The sequence below is a fragment of the Adiantum capillus-veneris genome, chromosome 1 (assembly GCF_014529385.1).
Source record: "Adiantum capillus-veneris isolate H3 chromosome 1, ASM1452938v2, whole genome shotgun sequence".
In the NCBI taxonomy this organism is placed as follows: Eukaryota; Viridiplantae; Streptophyta; class Polypodiopsida; order Polypodiales; family Pteridaceae; genus Adiantum; species Adiantum capillus-veneris.
In genome coordinates, this window is record NC_140931.1 from 19,722,226 (window position 1) to 19,729,983 (window position 7,758).

The 7,758-nt window shown below is 37.9% G+C and overlaps 1 pseudogene; it reads right to left on the reverse strand.

Annotated features, from left to right (window-relative positions):
* Positions 1–2,526: 2,526 nt before the first annotated feature.
* On the reverse strand, positions 2,527–3,365 carry LOC147464395 (uncharacterized; annotated as a pseudogene).
* Positions 3,366–7,758: the final 4,393 nt, after the last annotated feature.

Here is a 7,758-nt window from a genome sequence, read left to right on the forward strand (position 1 = left end):
TTGTCAACCTACGAACGCTCGCCAAAGCTCTCTGAAATCAGAGAAAGTGAGAAGGCGTGTATTGGAGCAAGTGGAGACTAAGCCCGGGAGGATGCAACCTGCTCTGATACCAATTGTTGGAATTAGGGTTGTAGAGAAATGAACACAGCTTAGAGAAGACGAAGGAAGCTCAAGGCACACAATAGAGAGTGTGCTACTTAGTGTACAATAGAAAGATAGATAGCCCTAGAGTGATGGGCGTATATACAATGCTTGGGGGAAAAAACCTCCTAAAGAGGGAAAGAATGCCCCGGCGGTGCTGTGTTCACACACATCACTACCACATGTATATGGTAACATACTTATGTATCTAAAAAGTTTCAAGATAGATCTTGTAGTATTCGTTCCCACTATGTACGTGTCACGGGCCAACAACGCGGTGAAAGATCGACGTTTGAATGTTGGCCTCTTGATTTTTGGTTATTTCTTGATTATGCCTGAATGTTAGAGTAGTTATGCAAGCCCAAGTGCAAGAATTTTATGCTTTAAAAAAATTAGTGTATGGAAAAAACCTCTTTAAACATGAAAAGAAACTTGGGTAGCAGGAGGCCATGTGGTTAGTGATAGAGAGGAAAGTGGGTCAGAAAGTAACTCTATTGCATGAGGGAGGCTGAAAAGTGATATTCTATAAAACTTTTAAATAACATGTTTTTTGTAAAAACGAGTCATGTGTGGGACAAGTTAATGATCATTTCGGATATGTTTGCATTTCATGCACATACTAGGCTAATTTTACCAATTAACAGATATTCAAGTTTTCATGCTTTGTTGTTTTCTAGACCTGAAGGGAAAAGAGAGAGAGAGAGAGAGAGAGAGAGAGAGAGAGAGAGAGAGAGAGAGAGAGAGAGAGAGAGAGAGAGAGAGAGAGAGAGAGAGAGAGAACATAGTGGAAATAAACTTGTTGATGTTATTTACAAAAAATTCATAATCATATATCAAAAAACATACTAAATTTAAATATTTCATGGAAGTTGCATTTACCTAATTAGAGAAAATCTATCAATTTGGGTCACATCAACAAGTAGAGCATCAACGAAAGTCTATTACTGGAATCCTACAACCATTTTTTACAATGGTAACTTTCTAATAATCTTTACATGCAAGAAAATTCAAATTAAAATTCATTTGAGACAACTAACTAGTAGAACGAGTCATAGGTCCTCTCTCCCAACTCTCTTGACCTAGAGAGGACTCTGCAGCAAAGGAGATTGTAGGTGCTAAAGAGACCTCAACCCCATTCATCCACTTTAGATCACTTGAGGTGCTAGGAGGTTCCATAATCCCTTTACCTTTCTTGTCCTGAATGCCAAAAAAAGGGGAAGAAGTAGCTCCATTGGTTGTTTGAGTAGTCCCCACATTGGACTGCGTACCTTGGGCAGCTTTTGTGGCATCATTACTAGCCTCAACGTGTGCACTTCCTTCGCTTTCTTGATGCTCCATAGAAGGGGGTGTAGTCATCCTCCCTTAGGTCATGCCACTCTTCTCCAAAAGCTCTCTCAAACTCATCATTCTTTTGACACCATACAGGTCCTCACTCTTAAATCAAAAAAGTTAAAGATTTAAAGATTTATCAAAATCAAAAAATTATTCCAAGTATAAAAAACCAAAAAAAAATGGACAAAGTCTCCTTTTCTTTTCCATGATTTTTTTTAAAAAAATACTCCACCTTCATTATGAAGGCCTCCACTGAAGATTAAGGACATTCAAAACTTTACAATATGCAACAATGCATTTCAATACTTAGTTGTCAAGCTCTCTAATCACTATGTAAAAATTTGGAATAGAGCCTTGCAGCAGCATCTCCACATGAGCAGATCATTGAATCACACAATTTTGTAGAGCCATGCATCACATTTCATTGCATCACAATAGGTCTAGAGGATGGGACAAGGAGATGATCCTGATAAAATAGTGCAAGAACTCTCAAAGTATGGAAATCTACTGGCTCAAAATACTTCAAACTTTGACTAGATGTTTGAGTGGGGATATTGTCTACTACATAAAACCATATGCAAACGATCCACATTAGATACAGAAAACAAGGCAGACACATTGAGGCTTATGCTGTGTAGGAGCATTATGCTTTCCTGCCAGATTGGAGAGCTATGAGGAAATTTTTCATGTGAAAGTGGCATCAAATGACTGGTGATGGGCCCTCATTGGATGCAGGTAAAAAATGAACGTCAGGTTTGCATGTAGTTTTGGAGTTGAGCAAGGCAAAGAACTTCAAATCAAATGATTTCAATAAAAAGTAAAATTTGCATGAACTTAAATTCCATATTTTCTTGAATATGAGTTTGAATTCATCCACTTAAAAACAAGGCATCACATTTCATTGCAGAAAAACGCAGCACAGACAGATAATGGACATTTAAAGCATTGAGAGACCCACTAAAAATAGGCCAGCCCAAATATATTACATTGGTCAGTTCATTAGAAAGGATTATAAGCGTATTCACAAGGCAATCACTAGCAATGGATTTGTGATCAAACAGGAATAGGCGGTGGGCGTGCCCTCATAACCTCAGCCAAAGATCTCACAACAGAAGCAAGATCAACAAGGGCAAGGAAGTTAAGCATTTCCACCTCATTGTGCCTGTGATCGGGATGGCATCGTGCCGATGCTGTCTCCTGATGATATGCACGGTAATTATCATGAGCTGGTTCATGCTGTGTTGCAACATCCTATTCTTCTTCTTCTTCTTCTTCCTCTTCTACATCTAAGCAATCTTCTGCCTCTTTAGCTTCTTCTTCATTGAATTCCTGATGTCTTTCAACTTCTTCAAAATTCTGTCCTTCAATCTCTTCTTCCACTTCCTCCACGTCCTTAGGGTCTTCTTCTTCTTCGATGATACAATATCTTCTTCTTCACCAGTAGCTTCTACATGCATGTCCTCCCAGCTGGCTGCTGCACCGGGCCCACCCTCCATGCCAGCATAATACATCATTTGGTGCTCATGCATGATGGCCCAATTAATGCTCTCTACATTTCCTTCCTGAGCATTATCTTCCTCATTAATGTCATCAAATACTGGAATCTAACTTTCTCCTAGTCCCCCTTGCGCATGAGAGTCCTCTAAAGGATTGTGAAGTTGCGGAGCAGCTCCACTATGAACATTGAAGATGACAAGCATTGAAGTGAACATTGAAGGAAAGCTGTATAAGGACACAAATTAGAGATGTAATTAGAGTTTTGAACCTAGCACTAAATGAACATGGCCTCCCTCCCCCTCCTCCCACGGATGAGCTCACAGCGCGCGTGGACGAGCTGTGAGCTCCTCCATGGGAGGAGGAGGGAGGGTACCGAGACCAATGTTGAAAACCATGGCTAAGGGACAGATAAAAAAGCTCACCAAAATACCCCTCTAATCTAATTTGTTTCTAATTTTGCTTAGCATGTAATTTGTCACAAATCACGTCCCAAAAAAGGCAATTGCCTAAAAATAATTAAACAAAAAAAAGTGAATAATAGAAAGGTGAAGCAAAAGCTAGAATCTTACTAAGGCCTTTATACTATGTGCATTTGGTGGGGACAATATATCCTACAATTCACCTGAAGGTGGTGCTTGTTTGTGGAATCTTTTTAGGTAAGGCCAATGGTCAATTATGCCCCTCGAAAGTTTCTAGTTTATGATGTGCCTATGCCAATAGATGAGCTTTTCAATGAGGATGATAATTCCATAGAAGAGAACATGTGTTGAAGATCTAGCTGATGTTGATTCTCAAGAGAAAAATGAAAAGGTAAAAGAGCCTATTCTCATAGAAGTTATGCATGAAAAGGGAGCAAAGTGAGCTAGGAGTGTGGAAGTAGATGAAGAATATCTACAGAGCGAAGATGATTATGAAGCTTTTGGTGAGTAGCAAGAGGACAAAGATGTAGATATGAACTCAACCTATGGTGATGATGATGAATATACAAGCTTGATATTTTAGACAACCAAGGAGGATAGAGAACATGAGTCCACATCCTATGGCAAACAGACAAATTCCAATGATCAAGTGTTCGTAAAGGTAAATCTACCTTGTTGTGTGTCTAATACTATGGTATCTAGGGGACTTAGCCCTCTCATGGGTGCAAGTTCATCTTGAAAGAGTAGAAGGGATTTATAAAGGGGAGATTCATTCTTGATGCAAGATTTGCACTATGGGAAGGAATGGAGTATGCAAAGGAATTTATATAGGATCTAGATTTTTCAAGAACTGATTTTGATAAGGTCTATGTTAAAATTGAATGACTCAGAGTTTATTTCACAAATTTTACATGATATGGGTCTAGGAAGATTCTTCCTTATATTTGTACATATTCGTTTTAAGAATGCATATGCCAAAATTGTTGTGAATAGTACTCTATTGAAGCTATTCCCTCGCATAAATCCATTATACAGTGGTGTCCCTTGTGCCCTTTTCTTTATGCAATCTCTTCTAATTCCTTGGGTTGGCTAGTTAAAGATGTAATCCAACAAGGAAGAATTAAAGCTATAGGCATGCCAGATACTGTGGAGCAATTATCTCTACAACAATTTGTTGATGATACCAATGCAATTGCAAGGAATGATTTTCATTTTGCTGAGCATTTTTGAGCTTTCCTTAACAACTATTTTCTAGTCAATGGCTATGTCATTAATCACTCTAAAAGAGGTTATAGAATTTCTAAAGGACCTTGCCCAACAATTATAGTCTAGGATGGTTGCAAAGATATTGAAGAAGGCCAGAACTTCAGGTTTCTATGTTTCCAATGGGATTTGTTGTTAGTATTAGAAAGATTAAAAAAGAATCTTTCTCTATGGCAGAACCATTAACCTAACTCAATGGTAGAAGCTTTCTTTTGAGCCACTAATTATTGTCTATTTTGGTTTTCTTCTTGTCTTGTTGGTCTTCTTCTTAGAATAAACTCAACAAGGTTTTCTCCTTGGCAAGAAGATTCATTTGAGGTGGATCAGAGGAAGTGAAAATTTTTCCATATGGTTCTTGAAAAGTTTTCTACAATCCCAATGAACAAGGAGGCCTAGGAACTCTCACCCTTCAACACCTTGCTACCAAGCTAGCCAGTAAATGGGCTATGAGGGTATCCTCCTCCTCTGAATTCTAGGATTTTTTGATTAAAAGAAGAATCAACCAATTCCACATGAAGGGTTATAGGGCTTGTTGATTAGGACTCTCACATCCAAAGGTATTAATTTGAAGTGCTAATTTCACCCCTAGAGGGTCTACTCTTGTTTGCATGTTTTACAATGCTTGGAATAGTCAAAAGTTTGGTTGGTCTACTCCAAAATGTTGAAGATTTTCATTTCAATTTCAGATTCAAGAATCCATTTTGTTTGGATAGTTGGTCTCTTAGAGGGCTTGGGAAACTTTCTAAGAGAGCTCACAAATGTTTTAAGGTAGTCATCAAGTGTTGGAAGGACATCTACAAAAAATGGGGATTTTTATTGTTGTAGAGGACCTTATTCAAAAGTTCAACGTCTCTGAAAGGATGTGCAATATTGGTAACTAAAAGAAGTAAAATTTTCAAAATCTGGCTTCACCTATGTGACAAGGGTCACCATATTTCCCTTTCAATCTATTTCCACATTTATCTGCACAAATCTACTTCTATTAATATGGATCCAAGTCTAGTTAGTAATCTCAACAACAAATGGGGCATGTCTTGGAGAGCCAAGAAATAGGAATACATATTCAAATGCATATAGGCCTACCCCTTGGCCATCAAGCATAGCTACCTTATGTGGATATTCCTCCATCAAGGAGTCTAGACAATTTCAAAGGCAAAGAAGTAAGGGGTAATAGATGGAATCTACTCCTGGTGTACATGTCATGAAGAATCTATCGTACACTTTTTTGCTCACCAAAAATTCAATCTCCTTTTTAAATTTGAACTACAAAAATCCTATAATGTTAAGGATACTCTCATCAACTAGATATCTCTCTTACTAGGGGAATCTAGTTTCATGGATGTATCTTTATGGACTTGCTTGAGGGGTACCCTCATATGGTAGATTTGGTATAAAGTTGCTCAAATGTAGAAAAATTTTGAGACTTGTGTGTCAAAACAACCATTCCAATATGAGTCCAAAAAAACATGAAAATCTAGTGGCAATGATGCCACCTTGGGATAAAACAAGCCAAGATGTAAAGTTCCACTCAAGTAGCAAAACTTCCTCTTGACAGCCTGCCAATGCTCAGACCTTGGGCTATGCATAAATTTGTTGACATGTGAGACTACAAACTGAATATCTGGCCTTGTGCTGCATACATAAATAAGGTAGCCAATAGCAGTTTGAGTGACATCCATAGGATCAACAAAATCATGAAGGCTCAATTTTTTAACCTCTTTCCTTGATGGGAGTGGAAATATATTTGCAATCCTCAAGTCCAAACTTACATAGCAATGTCTCTCCGTAACTTGTATGACACAAGGCAATGCCACCATCACACTACTTAAACTGTATATCCAAGTAATGATGTAGCAGCCCCAAATCTTTCATCTTGAAAGTAGCATTTAAATCAACTTCAAATTCATCAATATGTTGCTCATTTGGTCCAGTCATCATCAGTAGATCATCCACATAGAGAAACACAATGAGAAGTACATCACCCTTATGCTTTACATACAATGTTCTTTCTATTGGACTGTTAGGAAAGCCCTGTTTGACCACATGAGTGTTAGCCTTCTCATACCAAGCATGAGGAGATTGCTTCACCACATACAAAGATTTCTTACATTTCACACTTTATATTCTTTCCCTTTAATGAAAAAACTTTGAGGCTATGCTACATAAACTTCCTCAAGTATTTCACCATTCAAGAAAGCAGTAACAATGTCTGACTGATGTACATCTCAACCAAAATGAGCTACCAATGCACATAGAAAATGCATAGTAGCCGTACAAAAAGTGCCATCAAAGTCTCTTCAAAATCTATGCTTTTGTGTTGTGCATAACCCTTTGCAACAAGCCAGGCCTTATAGCAATCAATGTCATCATCCAGCTTGAGTTTCAACTTGTAAACCCACTTCGTACCAATGGTCTTTTTACGAGGAGGCAAATCACATAAAAGACCATATTAGAGAGTTTGAGACTTTAGAACCAATTTAGTAATCACCAATGGCTTGAAGATTTGACCATATGGACAAATCTCAAATTGTCTGCCTTCCACAGGGTAGTACTTAAAAAGATCTTCCAAGCCATGCTCTCAAAACTTTGACTAAGATTTAGCCATGGACTTGTAGAAAATGAAACTCCCAAATTCACTAATATGGTGTTATAAACTCCATGTTTCATTTTCCACAAGTGCATCATATTCTAATTGCATGGCAGCCATACACTTTTTTGAATTATGTGTTTCATCAAAATATAGAGGTTCCTCAACATCACATAGGCTAGAAACAAAAAAAGCATAACAATCCGATGCATGGCAAGAACCCGAGCGAGTATTACTAGACAAAGGTGTATCCAATTTATTATCACAAAAAGTATGCACCAGCCATTTGGGCATACCTCTAGTCTGCTCATTCTCGACCCTTTTCTTATCAAGTACATCATGTACATCTACATCAGTAATAGGCTCATCTGTTACATTTTTAGAAACCCCCATAGGCTGTACATTTTCCTCATTTGAATTTACATTCAAACTTCCACCATTGAAAAGAAGAAAAGTGTCATAAATGGAATGTGAGCTTCCATTATTGTCTCAAATACATGACAAAAAGGGTTAAAAAGA